Source organism: Pithys albifrons, chromosome 2 (genome assembly GCF_047495875.1).
Source record: "Pithys albifrons albifrons isolate INPA30051 chromosome 2, PitAlb_v1, whole genome shotgun sequence".
NCBI lineage: Eukaryota > Metazoa > Chordata > Aves > Passeriformes > Thamnophilidae > Pithys > Pithys albifrons.
Genome location: NC_092459.1, coordinates 34,760,080 through 34,777,690, shown reverse-complemented (window position 1 = coordinate 34,777,690; position 17,611 = coordinate 34,760,080). Strand labels below are relative to the sequence as shown.

Sequence of the window (17,611 nt, the reverse complement as noted above, 5' to 3'; positions counted from 1 at the left end):
GCACAAATTACTCTTAAGTATATGTTTATGGCAGTAAATTTTGACTATGTATTATAACTCATATGTGGAAGGTATTGAAATTATTTGGCACAGGATGTTGGAGTAGTTTGAAACAAAAAAATCAAACAAAAAAAGAGCAACAACAGCAGCCACTCTCACTTCAAGTTATTGACACTTCTGTGTTTGCAGTCCCATCATACACAGGCAACATACCATTAACTCTCTTTCCTAATTGGGTTTACTCTAGGGTCTTTTGAGACACATGTTAAGACTACTTTTTAGCTGTAGTCTGCTACAACCTTTTGTCAGTGTAAAAGGGCAGAGAGTTGATCCTTTCACTTATATATTCTCAGTCTTCTACTGAAGACATTTAATTTATGGGAACTGGAAAATGGGACAGCATTAGAGTTTCATATATTCATGTACAAAGTAATTTTTAGTTGAGATAGATGAACTCTGATGGATTACACAGCATCAAATTATATCCTTCAAATTATATGGTGTAGTGATGGAGTGGTTTGACCAAGTCACAATAGGCTCCTTATCTGAAAAGGTCTTATATCGGGCATCTGAAAACACTCTTGGGTACTTAATCAAAACCAGTCTAGTTTGTAGGGGTCATCAGCATGCATAGACCACTGCCTAAATTACTCTATCTGTATGGTGAGAGTAACTTCAATGATTGCTTGCTAGGTAGTCTGGGATCACCCTTTATTGGAGTGCCTGGTCTCTGACACACTGAAGCCTCCAGCAGATGGATGGAGTCATCTTAAGGGTACCTCGCACTCAGCCAGAACCCCATTGAATACCACTAGTTCCTTGTGGTGCTTTAGAAAATAATTAGCAAATTTCAAATTTTACCGTTAAGATATGATCCTGTCCAAAGATTGTCCTCTCCTGTATCTTGGATGTTTTCAGTGTGCCCTGGTGTACTCTTCCCTGTGCCACATAGAAGCTTTGCTGGCGTGTTGGCTCCAGTTCTCAGATATGCAGACACATGTACTCTTGATATCACTCCATACCTTCTTTCACAAGTCTAATATACAGCTCTTGGCAGATAGTGAAAAGATTTCCATTTTCCCACAAATTTTGGAAGAATCACTCCCAAATACCTCAATTCCAGTTTTCCCAAGACTCAATGTTTGTTGGAGTCTTGCTTCAATATAAACCTAAATTCAGAACATCTTAAACGCAAACCTAACATGAAACATAACAGTATTTCCCAAGGCAGCTGTTGGGTTTGTTGCTGTGCTGAAGATGAGACCTATTTAGTTCCCAGTGAATCACTGTTGAGGATTGCCAGCATAGAGCCAGCACAGGTGAAGGCTCAGAGGCCAAGCATGAAAGGTGCTGCCCTAAGCCATGGCTCTTTCCCAGAAACCTTGGACTTCTGCAAGCATTTGGCTTAGGAGGCAAAAAGGGAGATAATTTAATGCATGTGATCAGGCACCCCTAAGACACTTCTTGCCTTGATTATATTTACATAGGAATAAAATCGTATAGAAGGAAAACTGCTCTTATCAGCACAGCCTGACATTCCCAGTGCATCAGCACATGAAATGATCTTGTGACAGAGTAAATAAGGTATGAATTACTTTTAAAAACTTTTACAACAAATTCTAAGATGTTCCATCTCAAGGGTGACCTGTAATTGTTAATAATTTGCAAAAACAACCCCATCAATGAAAATGAGGGTTTTAATACAATTATTATAAATGCTTCAAATAATCAAGTTAAAGTATTCAGAACAACTGGATTCAAATATGCCTCTTCATTTTCATCTGAAGTCCTATGACAACTGGAGTGCCTGTATAACATAGCAGCCAGTAGCAAACACCTCTTTTGCAGAGGCAGCAGAGCTTCCCTGCTGAACTTAAATGTTTTTGAGAGCCCTTGAAAAGCAACCAACTTTTCAACCCTCCTGGAGGCCCCATGGGCTGAAGCTGGGTCCTGTCCAGCTGTGGCAATCATAGAATAATGGAATTGCTTAGTCAGAAAAGCCCTCTAATCCAAGCCTAAACCCAGCACTGCCAAGTCCACCACTAAACCATGCCCCTAAGTGCCACATCTACAGGTCTTTTAAATACCTCCAGTGATGGCATCCTGGGCAGCCCATTCCAATGCTTGACAACCCTTGCAGTGAAGAAACTGTTCCCAATATCCATTCCGAAACTCCCCTGGAGCAGCTTGAGACATTTTCCTCTTCTTCTGTAGCTTAGAGACTGACCCACCACCTTGCTACAATCTTCATTTAGGTAGTTTTAGAGAGTGACAAGGTCTCCCCTGAGCCTCCTTTTCTCCAGGCTAAATGCCTGCAGTTCCTCAGCTGCTCTTCATAAGACCTGTGCTCCAGATCCTTCACCAGTTGCATCATGCCCTCACTGCACTTGATCTTGGTCACAACAGTGATTTCATTTTGTCCCACCACCTCCTGAGGTGTCACTTGAGCAAGGAGATGGCAATTAGCCCTGGACATCTGAACAGCAAGTTCAGGCTGGCAGAAATGGACCACATCAGGGTACAGTGATCTGTGAGACAGCTACTGTGGCCAGGTGTGCTGGCAGAAGTGCACACCAGTCCCATTGCATTCTGGATAGGACTTCAACATCTTGGTGGGATTTCATGTAGGTTTTATTGCGAACCTCATCTTATACCCATCAAAGCCAGTGATTAATTTAATTTAGAACATATTTATTCGGAGGTGTTTATCCACAGTGTGACCCAATATGGAGGTGTGGGAAAGAATATCACTCACAATTTTTAAAATTTTTTTTCTGGTTATTTTCAGCAGTCCTCTATTCAAAATAACTTGGAGCTGTGCATAAAGGCTGATTATCAAACCTATCTAGGGGATTGAGTCACACAGCTGTGCATCTAAATCTAAATTGGAGATGGTATTTTTGGATTATAGATGGCAAAATGGGAGAGGGAACAGCAGGGTGAGAAACTAAGTGAAAGTGTGACTTTTGCATAGGGCCATGAGGTTTCATCACCAATGCTGGCATGGAGGAAGGATCTCCTTGGCCTGAGAAAACCCAACTGCACAAACTGAATTCAGCTCTGTTAAACCTCCCAAGAAGTGTGCACTAGGACAGCAGCATCACTCTTACAAATACAGCATATTTTACACCTGAGGAATTCAGTTTGACAACTTAATACCTTTGGAAGAAGCTGCAGGTGGCATGCTTGGAAAAATTGCTGTGACCCGCAGGAGCAGGAGCTGAGACCCAGAGCTGACACAAGTTTCCTGATTAAGCTGAAACCAACACAGTAGAGCAACCTTTCCTCCCTGAGATCCAGCCTCATAGCTTTGCCAGATTGACATGTTTTTCCCACACTGAGGATTTGAGCTTTACTTGTTACAATACCTTTTAGCTTGGAAACATTGTTGATTTTCTCTGCAGACTCCTTCCAGAAAAGGGGGGAAAAAAGAGAAAAGAAAAAAAAAAAAAAGAGTTCACTTCCAGACACTTGAGAGTACAAGAATTGTTCAGGTGCTGAAGTCAATGCAAGGTATCAGATGATAAGTGGGAGGCTTAAATTTTAAAAATCTCAAGGTAGGAAGGTAACGATTTGAAGAAACCTTCTCTCCTCTGATACTACTGGGAAAGGATGATATTACAAGTGAACCTTGTTAAAATGGAATATTCCCAACAGAGAATAATTGATGATAGTGGTACTGTCAAACTGAAGGTCTGAAAGGGACTAATTATGTTTTCTACTAGGAATAACTTTCCATTTTGTCACTGCTTCCATACCTGAGCAATCCCATTAATCTCAAACATCTGAATCCCAGATCCTCTGCCTAATTTCTGGTGGGAATTGAAGGAAATAGAAAAAACAGCACTGCCAGAGCTACAGTAGCTGAATTTGATACCCTTGAATCAGAAGAACATGTCAAAACATTCTGGACAGTCTCTAATAACTCATTTTAGGGAGCAGCTAGAAGAAAGTAAGCATCCAGGAAGCAGGGTCTGTCATGGTGGGTGCTGGTCTGGCCATTCACTGCTGGGACACGACCAGAAGTGAGTGGGATTAGCATATCATCTACACAACTACAGCAGCTCTCAAGTATTCCAGTAAGAAATATTCCCTTACTCAGTGTTACTCTTCCTGAGTACTTCTTTATGGTGGTGTGCATATTCCCTATGTTGCAAAGAATGAGAGAGATGAACGGCTTTTAGACAACATGCTACTCTGCAAGAACTTTGTCAGATGATTTAACATTGGCAAAGAGAATAGAAATTTAATTACTGAGAGCAGGGAGGGGGGATATTAAACCACATTTTATTGGTTTATCATTAATATTCATGAATAAAATGGAAGTTTTGGCAGCCTTTTTGAAGAGCAGGAAGATGCCACTTACATGATGCTATAAAAATGCAGGAGCCAAATCACATTCAAAGTGCCATGCTGGAAGGGACTTTAGGAGATTACATGACCCGGGCTCCTCTGTGAAGCAGGATTAGCCAGAGCATCACTAGCCTGGGAGTGCAGCCTGTGTCTCCTTTTATCCAGGGTGCATTTTTAGGACCAGATCCCTCTACCTGGGGATGAGTGGTCTTGCTGCTTGCCTGCAAACACTGACCAGGCACCATAGGATTTGGGAAAAATTGAAAAAAGAAAACCTACTTGAGAAATACTGAAATGGGTGAAAGGCTCACCAAAGTCAGAGTTCTGGAAAGGTCAAACAAATCTGAACTGACTGAGTTCTGTGCCCTTTATCTGGGCATCCAGGAAACACATTGCTTTGAGAAACCTCAAGCATAGAAGAACAGTGGGCAGGTCCAACTAAAGTTCACAAACAGGACTCCTCTCTCAACCAAACCCAGACCCTTTCCTTCGTGTAGTCCCAGAAGCAGTATATATTACAGCAATACTTTCTAGGTACTGGACTGCCAGCTATTTTCTCTAAAAAATAGCTGATGCTAAATATATCTTACTTATGAGGGCATTAACAGAGTTTGCAGGTGTCACTAAGAGAACAGAATTCACATATGATCCCCATCAGCACCATAAGACAGTTTTCTCTTTAGTTAGGTTATGTTTAGAACTTGAAATGTCAGAAAAATTGCAGGGGTTTTTTTGGGTCATTTATATTTTCCTGGATGACATTGATTCAGAAAAAGTGTCTATAGGTGAAGGTGTAGAGCTCTCTACATTACCAGAGGCATTCCAGTTCTTTCCAAAGGTACTGGCAACATCCACATGTGACTTCAATGAAAAGGACAGTGCAACTGAGGATAAATGCTAGCACAAAAAGGTTAACACTGTAGCATAACTGAAAGTAGGCGATTGTTATAGTTTCAAAATCTTTCATGGGATTTTTTTTGTCCCTTACAAACACAGCAGTTTGGGAGTTGGAAGCCAGAACGAGAAAGCTTGTTGAGGCCCAGCTCTCTCACTACCTGCTCCCAGAGCCACCTAACTGTCTAAAACCTAAACAAAGGGATAGCTGATAGCTTTGCATTCCAACATGATGGCTGGGGAGAGGATTGGCGGAGGTGTTTTTCGTTTTTGTATGGCAGAGGGAGGATCTCATTTTTTTCCCTGTCTTGGGAGGTGGCAACAGTGAGGTTTCCCTTATTTTTTTTTCCCCCGCCACACTTTTGTCCTCTGTCTGCTTGGGTGTCCAGCCACCACTTGCTGAGCTGGTGGAAGCACTGGTAGGGGGATCCTGTCTCACCCACCCTGATTCGGCGTGCCCTGTGCCGTTCTGAGACCAAACCCACCATTGCCTCGGTTTGCTACCCAGTCACCGACGGGCCAGCACCATCTGCAGAGGAGTTGTTAACCCCCAACGCTTTTGGACAAAGGATGGTGAGAAGGTCCTTGCACTGCCCAAGGGAGAGGTTCCAGCCGGTCCCTATGACCGCCATTCCCATGGGAGCTTCAGGATCAACACATCCCTACCCATGTCTTTGCCTCGCCAGAACCCGCGAGTCACGGCAGCCTCTGCCTCCCGAGGCACAGCATCGCCTCCTGCTGTGTGTAAAAATAACTGTACCGAAGGGGAAGAGACAGGACTTGATTTGTTTGAAAGTTTTAGTTCTGGTGTTGCTGTTTGTTCTGCTCTGGTTTTGGATATACATATATATTTGTAGTAAAGAACTGTTATCCTCTTCTCTACATTTTCTCATTTAAGTCTCTTAATTTCAAAGGTTGTAGTGATTTTGAGGAGAGAGAGGGCCCTTCCTAGTCCGGAAGAGTTCCTCACTTTCCTTGATAGACATCTTGGTTTCTTTTTAAACTGAGACAGTGATGCATCAACATATCTGGCCAAACTGACAATGAAAATTGAAAGTGTCCTGGAAATGGCTTCAAGGGAAATTTATACCTAAAAAGTTGACAAAGTCAGTAGTTTGGGGTATTATTTTGTAGCACATCTGACAGGCATGTAATAGAAATTGAATACAAGTTTTGAGGGACCAAAGAAATTAGGTAAAGAGGCATCATTTTGGAGACCTACTAATAGACTGTTGTTCAGGGACATTTCTGAAGGCAAGGCTGATTATTGCAGAAGCATTGACTAGCTACATCTCTGTCTGTTGACACTTCAGTGAAGGAATGCAAGGAATCACCAAGAAATTTTCAGGAATTTAACTCCGAGGTGTTAGGCACAGCCAGGATGTGACACTTATCAGTGGCCATAGCTTGCTGATGATTTTCTTACCATCATCTCCCTGGCAATCACTGGCCAAAGTTTACTTTTACGTGCACTGCACACTTCAAGCTCCTTCCAACTCCGTAACATCCTTTTCTTCCCCCTCCCTACCCCTTCTATCTGCCAAAAAACATTCTAGCAAAAGTGAAAATTCAGACTCCTGATTTTCAGAATAATTTTCATGATCATGCAGTATTGCTCAGCCTTGTACTGCACACAGTTTCAACCACTCATGCAGGATTTCATGCCTCATGAAACAGCTTAAAGTATTCTATCTAAAATGACCCAAAATTAGATCAGTGTTGGTACTGCTGTACTAGATAGTAAAATTGTTTAAACGTTGTTACATTAAAAGTTCCATTAAGATATATGCTGTTGAATCAACAATGTAAAAGCATTATGCTTAAAATACTAAAAATAAAATTACTTCCATGCTTCCTCTGCTGAAGACATTTAAAAACTACTATTTTATAAGCCAGTTTCAGAAACAAAATTCCATATTTTTCTGAAAACAGACCATGGTATCAACAGTATCATGAATTAAATACACAAAGTAGAGAAATATTACATATACCCAAAATAAAATTTCTGAAAGATAAATATATATATTGTCTTCCTTTTCAATAATGCCCATTGTATGCCTGGTTAGAAAACAATAGCTTGGTTATGAACTAATGGAAATGTTATCATGAAAATGCCACCCTCACATTAAAATCATCACACAGCTCAGAGCATGCTGTCTGCAACCTTCTCTGCTATAAATCTATCAGTAAATAAGGACTATTTTACTGCAGCTCTTACTGTTAGGTGAATTTCTTACTAAATGGTTGACCAGAACGTGCTATACATGAAAAAGATAAGATCAGAGTAAGATGCGCTGTACAAATTAAACCACACAATAAGATAAATGCTAGCTTCTGCATTTTTAACTTACTTTTACATTTTACACTCTAAGTTCTTGCTCCACAGCCTGTATGGTAACAGCCCCACTGCTTTCTCCTGGCTTTGGTGCTCCTGAAGGTCCTAGAGGTTTCAGGACATAGCTGCACAGCAGGGAGAGCCATGAGCTCCCCACACCTGCACTGGGCTGATTGGTGACACAAGAGCTGGTCATACCTGGACCATTCATAGCAGGGACTCAGGAAAATTGGTGGGATTTTTTTCTTTTAATATAGTGCTGTGATTGGCCAAATCTTCCCTTCTCCCTGGACCTGCCCATACTCCAGATTTAGGCTTTCCTGGTAATGCAAAGTGTTACCTTCACAAAAGCTTCAATCTCAGTATCCAACCTGATCTTGGGTGTCCCTAGGTCTTGCTGAGGATGTTCTTACTTGTTATTCTGGCTGCCCTTCAGCAGCATTGGGCAGGGTTCTCTGCTAGCACTTATTAACATAAACAGTTAACAGAAACAGCACAATTATAAGTTTCCAAACATCCATGATGTGCTTTTTGACAGTGAAAAAAGTTGCAAATACCTCCAGCAGTAAATCCCAGTATATATATCACCCACCTACATATCAAACTTGCCTCAAAGCATGCTGTGCCTAAATCCCTTGTGTGTCTATTTTTCTTTATGATATGGTTTTCCCTCCTGTGTTGGAAAGTAGTTTTTCTACTACCAAATACTTGGGAAAATAAACAAGCTTTACTTCTGTATGACATATGTTTTCTTTTAGCAGCTCAGTATACATGTTGAATCATAACTCCAAGCCTAAAACCAACAGTGACAGAAAATTGGTATTTTGACACTAAATACTGTAGCCTTTTCAAACAGAACTAGACTGCACTAAGTTGCTAAAAAGTGTCAATTGCCATGGTCTAATGAGAAGGTTTCAGAGCAAATTCAGCATCATTGCTGTTAATGGAAGATTTTTCCCTCTTTCACAGACATTCTTCATCTACTAGAGAGATGAGAAAGTCGGTGGTTGCCTCAAACTCTATAGAACAGAGATCATCGCAATGAACAGGTTAAATGCAGAGCTACTTTCACTTCTTTAATCTTGATAAGAAAAATTCTATGTAGAAATTTACCTACTTTCTTTTTCTGAACTCTTCACAAGTAGAAGCAACTAGGACTTGTAGTAACTGTCCCCCAACAGCAAACACAACATTTTGCACCCCTTAGACCCCACCAAGGCTCAATCAGGCAGTGCAGTCTCATCATGGGAGGTCTTCTGACCTCAGTCTTCAAGCACAAACTGTAATGATTTTGGATAACTGCTATTGCTTGTATTAGAATAAGAGTTTACTGTTTCATACTCGTTGTTTTTTATTATTTGTTTTGTTCTCATCTATAAGAGAGGAAGTTCTTCTTTTGTGTCCATGCATTACCTGACACAACTGGAAAATATCCAAAGGAGGAGATCACAGGCTTCCCAATAGCAAAAAGCTCAAATAGCTAATGAGACCTCCCCTGGCCCTTCCCTGTGCATCTGATGGGTTAGCTTTTCTGAGGACCTATGGGAGGAATTCAAATATGGACAAGATGATTGCTGTTTTTCAGAGGAACACTGTGTGTTTTAATATCCCTGAAAGCTCTCCTAAGGCTCATCAAGCAGCTGCTGTGTGAAAGGCAGCCCAGAGAAAGACTCATACACATACAGCAGAAAAGTGCAATTGTAACCCAGGTGAGTGCTCTATTCATATCAGCCACTAATGCATAATTTGTCCAACCAACTATTCAGGAATTTCTGATCTTTGTTTCAGTCCAGAAAACAAAACCACTAATTACCTGGATTCTTAATTGAAGACAATACCCAGCATAATTTGATTTTTAGCTGTCTCTTACACTGAAGTTCACACTCATGTCATGCAAAGCAGTTTCATCAAATATTTACAGCTCTGTGAGACTCCTTGGCCAGTTTATTCTAGCTCATGAAATATAATAGTTAAAAAGGCATTATTCTCATCAAGAAGAGAAAAGTGGATGCTTGAATGTCACAACTCAGGGAAAAATGAACTGTATAGAAAACCACCTGAGCAGTGACAGCTACCATAGCAAGCAGGATCAAGCAAGAAGCTGGGTGCAATCATGTACCCAGCCAGGCCACTTCACATTGGTCAGAGCAGGCATGTCCTGTTCTGACCCTAAGAAGTTTGGCAGAACCAGTTGGAAAATATCTAGTAAATAAAATGTACGTGTGCCTGCTTGTGTAACCCATTGCAGACTTCACTCAGTTTCCAAATTGGGAGATAACTTCTGAACCTAACCTATTTCAGCACTTTTAGAAGCACTTTGTTTTGTTATTTCAGTCCGTTAATGAATTGCCATTCTAAATGTATCAAATAGAAGTTAATGACTGCAAAAACATGTGAATCATGCCTGTGTATTACGATCATCTGCTTCCATGACAAGATCTTGCTGGGCAGCCAACTTCAGTTTTGCACCTTTGGATTTTTTGGGATGTGAAGCTAAGACACAGCACAGATACAGTTCTGCTAAGCTCCAAGTATTTCCCCTTCTGCAGCACTTCACACATATGAGAAATGATACTACTCAAAAACATTACTTCAAGGATACAGTGGTGTTGATGAGAAGCTGTCCATTTTAAAATTAAGGTATTAATTTGACTGGCAGTCATTGTGTGTTTGCAAGTCAGAAAGACATAGTTACAGTCCAACAGTCTACAAAACTCTTTCTAGGAGAAAACTGAAAGATTTTCATCAACAAAACACTTGAAGCAAGGCAGAGAACATTCAATTCTGTGAAACACAGACTAGTGGAATCATCCTGGCAATTTACATGTGAGCTCTGAGTCAGTGCTTTCAGGCAAGGGATATTTCCACATATGTATGCTTGATGAAACGGGATCATAAATCTCTTTCTTTTCAGCATGTATGTTTGGCTTCAAATTTGTCTCGTACATTAAGGACACTCAAAGACAAAAGCAGCTCAGGACCCAAACCATGGGGCACAGTTCAAGAGAGCATTTTGCTATGTAGGTCTCCATTTGCATGCTCCTATCCTAGTACAAAATAGATATTGAAATGAATATTTGAAAAGGGCATTTAAAAAAACAAAAAAGCAGCAAAACAGTAGGGCAGGTAGAAATTGCTCTCTGGGGTAGAGGGTAGCCTGGCCTGTTTGATAAAAAAGAAAAAAAAGAAACAAAAAGAGTAAACCGGAACCACTAATACTTTAGTAGGAAAACTGGTCTAATTTAGCTTGTGAGGAGGAGTAAGTTAATCTGAAAGTAAATAAATATAAGGTCTATAAATATATCTCCTTTTTTTGGTGCTTATGCTATAAATGTAAACAAAAGTCTTCTTTACAAACAGATTAAAAGAAGGTGGATCTGGAGCTGGTCAGTGTATCTGGGCTCTGGGCTGAAAGTGAAAAATAGTGACAGGTGGCCACAGCACAGGTAGCTGCAAAAACACCTAGAGGCATGAAGAAGGAGTCTGAAGGGACAGGAGTCAGCCAAAGGTTCAGGTAGCCCACAATGGGACTGAGGCTGTCAAACATGGAGAGCTGGATATGCGTCACACCCCTCCTTCGAAGGCTCTGCTGAGGAGATGCAGGTTCAGGAAAGGGATCTACCTTGGTTTTCCACAACCTCTAGGTCTTAAATAGCCACAAATTAGTAAATCAACCATAAGCATAATTAGAAGCTGTCAGCACGATATGTCACCAGGATATCCAAACTTGGAAAGTCTTGCACAAAAAATGGAGTAATTCTGCAAGAGTGGTGCTGGAGTTCTCAGTGCAGCCTGTTCTCTGCCAGCCTCAAGCTGTGGTGTTTGGCCAGAAGTGTGAAGGAGAAGGGTTTCCAGTGGTAGCAACCAAGTGGCAATGGTGGGGCCCAGCAGCATGCTGCTCTAGCTCTTAAATTGTGTTTGGTGAGCTGCTGATATTGTACCACTGTGTTCTTCTGAGAGTACTGCAGAGACTGAATAATGACTTGGGTGCTAAAAAAACCTCCTTCATTTTTAGTATCCCGAACAGATCTCTGGGAGGACATGGGTGACCCTCAGAAGAAATTTTGCTGTGAGCTTCTGCAAAGAAATATTTAATTTGCGTGTTCCCAGTGGAGATGTTCCTTCGTGTCTTCCCATAAGAGTGAGGCTGAGCAGGGAAAGGCTGCACCCCATGTCACACAGGCTCTTTGGGAAGGGAGGTACTCAGCCCTTATAGGTAATGAAGAAGGAAACTCTGGCACTGTGTACTGGTATTCAGAGCAGAGGCAGGAGTGGAAATGTCCCCTGGCCACAGCAGTGGGGTGAGGAGGCATTTTCCCTGTGGGTGCCGGGAGAGCAGGCAGTCTCTATACAACCCAAGAAGCTGCCAGCTGGGTGAAAGGATCCAGTCAGCAAAGGCAACAGAAGGGAAACCAGCATTCAGGAAGCCTCAGGCAGCAGTCACAGCCTTGGCAACTGCCACATGTAAGACTAAGCCTTGTCTTTAAAAGAGTGGCCTTAGTTTCAGCATTTTGCCTTTGTTCCCATTATGGATGTGAAGAAACAGTAAGGAAATGCTCCACATGAGCAGAGGAGTTGGATTTGGGGTCTGATCAGTGTGTTTCTCAGGATTCTATATAATTTACAGGCCCAAACAGTTATGCCCAAGATGACTTTGCTGTCTGCAGGACCAAAGAAAAATATCCCTCTGTAGTAGGAGCATCTTGTTACACAAGGACTCTCCAAGTCCTATCCAAGCCCAGCATATCTACCATGTGACTCTTTCAGGGTATCTCCTTGTCTGGATGGAAGCACAGCTCCTGCTGTGAATGTGACGGGGCTCTTAGAAACTTTCCCCACGGAAAGCTTCTCAGCAGTTCAGCACACTGGTTGCACTAGGGCTTGAGCCCATGCTGTCTGATAACACCCTTCCTCTTGGAGCGGACTTTTATAGATTGGCAGCTACGAGTGTGTCCAGCTTCAGTCCACTCTTCAGGTTGAAGAGCCTGATTAATCTCCCTCAGACCCTTCCCTGTGCCCTCACCAGTAGCTGACACACTGAACAGCTGTGTTCTCAGTGGTAGAGTCGTCCAGCCAACACCTCACAAATGTTGAGCTGGAGGATCAAATCCCACATGTTTTGTAAGGTGCAATCCTGCTTGTGCAGCCGCCCTGTGAGAGTGTCTGGCTTTCTCTCAGCACTGTTTTTTATTTCTGCAGAACTGCAACCAGGCAAGCTGCTTCCCATACTACATTTGTGCAGCAGATTATTCTCAGGTCAGCATGATGCTTCCCACCTGGCATTCCTGAACTCACTTCTGCAGATCACATCTCCACTTCACCTCAGTTATATTCAAATTCTGACCTCATCTGCACCTGTAGAACTTCCCACCAGAGAGACCTCTACAGACCCCACATTTGTTACTGCCAGGACTGTCAAGAGTACCAAATTATCTGTGTAAAATGGTTCAGAAGGGCTAATCCACCAGCTGTTTGTAGAAGTAAAACCTTGGGCAAGTGGTTAATTTTACACAGGTCAAACCCTGTTGAATTTATGAGGGCTGATCATAAGCAGCTGTATTTGCATACCTGATCTTGTGGAGAAATAGATGCTGGCCTTTTTAATACATTAGTCACTTGATTAAGGAGAGCTAGACTGACGTTTTTTCAGTCAAGTTGTGTCAGGGATTAGTTTGACAGACTAAATATAATTAGATGGAGATGCGTTTGGCCTGGTGACCTTTTTCTTTCTCATGGTGTCCTCCCAGTGTTTGACCAATGACTCTCCAAATAGCTTTGAACTGATTTAAGACTTTTATCACTGTTTACTCTGAGATTTTTTCTTAATTTTTAATATACATGACTACTCCCTCTGTGCCCTGGAAGAGATCCCCATGTCTTAAGTAGATCATTCTTACAGGAAGGTTATGATAAATCCAAACCCCTCAGTCAGAAGAGGGGCTGCTGCTGGGTTCCCCTTCTACATACTAATGTGATTGCCAGTAAGGGGCACCTGGATTTTGGCAGGAATACCAGGATCAGGGATACATGAGTTTTAAAGCCAACCTCCACTATCTTTAGGTGGCCACTTGGTGAAGCTGGGTTTTACAGTAAAAGAAAAAAGCAAAACCCAACAAAGCTTCAAGGCACATCATCAACAGCAGCAGGCTAAATCTCAGAACTGTGTAACCAACTCTGCTTCTGCCTATACACTCATCAAGTTGTTAAATAACAACACAAATAAAAGTGCATTTTAACTCTATTTGAGCTCATAAGGCAGGCATACTTATCTGTGTCCTGAAAAGAATGGGAAGATACTTAAGGATACAGATTATTTCAGCATGTACAGGACTTTGTCAGCAGAGAAATAACAGGGAACAGTAAGTACAATTTTCTCTAATTTCATATGAATCAAAGAAGAAGTTGTGTAAGATTGGAAGGTCCAGATCCTCCTTCCCAAAAAACAATACCCACAAGAAACAGAGGAAGGACTCCAAACCACCATCAACAAGTTTACTGGAAGCAAGACCTAGTACAGAGACCTATCTTTTTAACATCCTATTTGTCTAGGGTTATAAAAAAAACCAAAAAAAATGCACTTTCAGGGTTATTTTTTTCTCTCATTTAACCATGAGAGGAAGCAATATTGTTTTATCCACATACCTCAAGACTTTCAGATGAAATGTATCACATGTGGATGAAATTACCATCAAAATGTGTTAGATCACACTATACATGAATGGTGAGTCAATACATGGAAAAACTGAACTGAAAGTTTGGGAATATACTCAAGAAATAACCAGCATTAGTCCTAACACAGGCTTTAAAGCTAATCATGAAAAAAAGCTGGTACAATCTGAAGTGAAATATTCAGTAACAGTTTTAAGTCAGTAGGAAATGTTCTTCAAGAAGAACAAATCTATTTAGAAATAAATGCTATTCCTTGGACATCTTAATTATATAATGTTCCCTTTTTTCATGCTGGAAAGTGCTCTGGTTCCTGATAATTATCTATGTATCTGGTGCCTGACAATATTCTGGTTTTGGTGCTTGTAAATGAATTGAAATCATAGTCTTACCAAACGAGAGATTCTCTGTGTACTTCCATTTTTAAAATTGGGTAGAGCATATGAAATCTGTCCATTCAAGTCCCAAAGTCTGAGAGATGACTGAAGCGCAAAGGTAGGCTGAAGCCAGCCCATGATCAGGGAGGGCTTCTGGCTCTTATGGGGTTGTGACCTGCTTTTCAAGATAGTCAAGAACAGCTCACTCCATACTTACAGACCTCCTAAAAAACGGGAAAAATCCACAGCACTGGTGATTACCTAGTCCTCATGCAGAGAGGCTGGTGGTGTTGTTTAGTCCACGTTTTCTCTGATACGGTTTGCCTTGAAATTTTGAATGACTGTGATTCATGCAACTGAATGCTTCAATAAGCAGCACTTAAGCCCTGGTTTGGGGAAGCACAGAAGCACGTTTGCCTTCAGCCTTGCCTTCAGCTGCTGAGTAATTCCACTGAAGTTCATGACACCTAAGCCCTCGCTTGAATTTAACAAGCACTTTGCTGTGTGGATGCTATACTTACATGTTCCTTGATAGGAAATAGTGCTGCTTCTGTATCATTAGAGTTACAAATTTGGTGTGGTTTTTTTTCTGTTTGGTTTTGTTTTTTGGTTTTGGTTGGTTGGTTTTTTGTTTGTTCGTTTTGGTTATTTTTTTAACTTAGAGCCCTAGTACACCATGATCACATACCAATTCCATTCTTTTGAAGCTGAACATTTCAGAATTTTTTTTCAGTAAGATTCTCAGTCACTAGGAAATAAACACAGATTAAGTGCCTTATGTTTCTAATAGTCCATTACTTAGAGTCAGCATGGACCCCAAAAATGGACTTTAAGTGTTAAGACTGGCTAGAAACAATAAAATGATCTAGCCCTGTTCTCTGCCCTCTATCTCTCTACATACGTACATTGAAGGAGACGCCAACCTGTGACCAAAGGAAGGTCTATATTCCACCTGATACTCGTTTTGGGTCACAAACACTAACAGGTAGATAGATAGTCCAGCAGCTGTATTTCACACCCCTGGAGGTCCAGTCCCGAAGCACAGTACACCTCGTACAGTACTGAGAATAACTATTTTCACATCCTGTGCAACATTCCACCACTCAACACCCACCCAGGCATAGGAAGGCAGAGGGCAGAGCGCTGTGCTTTCTATCTATTGAGAGAAAAGGTCACGTACGACCTCACAGCAACACGAACAGCGACTTCGGATGCCTGGGCAACCCTGGAGAGCACGCCGCTTACCGGGACCTCGGGAGCACTGGGCGCCGCGGGGAAGCCACGTCTGGCCAGCATACCCCCTCCGCTCACCCCCGCTCCGAGCTTCCCACGGACATTGGAGCCCCGTAGCCCTCAAGGACACCTCCGGGAACCGCCTCAAGCTCACAAAGGAAAACCCATGAGTTTTCCTTTCCCCGCTGTGCTAGCGGGATTCCTCCTTGTAGCCCGTCCCCCCGGGGCAGCACCGGGGATGCTAGACGAGGCATCTTGCACATCTCTGGAGTTCCCTGCCACCCCTGCACGGTCCTGTCCCTCCTCCCGCGCTCCCAACCCCGGACACTCACCTGGGCTCCGGTGGTAGCGGTTCCTGCTGCCCCTAGGCGGGGGTCGCCACCCCGGGGTGGGGAAGCGGGGGCGTCCGAGCTCCACCGCCTGCCCACAGCGCGGCAGCATCCAAGTGCTGCTCTGCCCCCCGGCACTGGGATTTATCGGCGGCGGCGGGGCGGGAGGGGGGAGAAAGACGTGCAGAGCCACTCCGGGGAGCGCCGCGGCTGCGGGCAGCGCCCGCTGCCTTCCCGCCCCGCTGGGCGGGGGGAGCCGGCGGGGCTGGGCCAAGGGGAAGGATGAGGATGCGGCGGCTCCGCTCGGCTCAGCTCTGCTGCGTTCCGCGCCGACGGGGACACGGCACGGGCAGCGGTAGCGGCCCCGCCCCGTCGTGCCCGCCAGGGGCACCGCCCGCCCACCGCCGGCTCCGGGCAACGCCGGTGGGGAGAGGGGAGACCGGCCCCGGCCCCAGCCCCGACACCGACCCGCCGCTTCTCCCGTTCCCCGGCGTGGCTACTGTCGGGCTCAGGCACGACTCCCGCCGCTCTCCGCGCCAGAGATGCGCGGGGGCTGGGCCCGTGTCGGAGGCGCTACCGTAGCCCTGTCGGGCGTGGGTCTGCGAGCGGCTGCCGCACTGCCTGGAGCCCCCCGCGGGGCTGGGTCACCCCGCTCCCGGACGGAGCTCAGCCCGCCTGGTGCGGGCAGCGGCGCGCAGAGCAGGTGTGTCGGCGGCCAGAGCGCTGCGGGGACTGTCTAGCAACAGTGGGAGCCTGCCTGGGACTTCCCCCTCTCCTCGCAGCCCGTCCCTGTGCATCCCGTGCTGACCGATGCCGCGGATGCGCTCCCGGTCCAGGCGGGGCTATAGTGAGAGCCATGTGGATTTGCGAGCGTAGTTTGTGATTGTAACATTGCATCCACGCTTGTCTGAGCGCACCGGAGCGACATCGCTCAGTTCTTCATTGTATACCTTGTACAGCGTGATAGGTACCCTATGGAAGTACCACAGAGAGATTTTAGAAGGCATCAATGACTCAAAGTCAAGTAGCTGTTCCCTCTGAGAATGACATAATTTCCACTAGCAATGTTTATCTTGTAAAATGTAACTGTGATGCTGTATTTTCTGCCCAGTAGGTAGGATGGAAGCTTCCCCACACACCAAATATTTGGATAAGAGTGTGACAGGAGGGCCTGAAAATGTTTCTGTTTTTCTAAGGAAAATTATTCTGGGAGGTAATGAAAAACACCTGAAAGACAATGCAGTCATTGGTCACTGACAGCACAGCTTCATCAGAGGGAAGCCCTACTTATCCAGCCTGAATGTCCAGTACACAGCTGGATAAACACATCATGCAGTGAGTGAGCAATTGGCTCATGGGTTGAGCACAGAGGGTAATAGTGAATGGAGTAGCACTAGACTGGTGACTGTCACTAGTGGGGTTTC

The 17,611-nt window shown here is 43.7% G+C and overlaps 1 protein-coding gene across 1 annotated transcript in view; it reads right to left on the bottom strand.

The window, feature by feature from the left end:
• The window catches only part of HTR1E (5-hydroxytryptamine receptor 1E), a 33,394-nt gene extending 17,131 nt beyond the window's left edge, over positions 1-16,263 (bottom strand). Inside the window, exon 1 of the mRNA XM_071547844.1 lies at positions 16,191-16,263. The gene's annotated coding sequence lies outside the window, so the exon portion shown is untranslated. The remainder of the gene's footprint in view (positions 1-16,190) is intronic.
• Between the last annotated feature and the right edge of the window lie 1,348 nt (positions 16,264-17,611).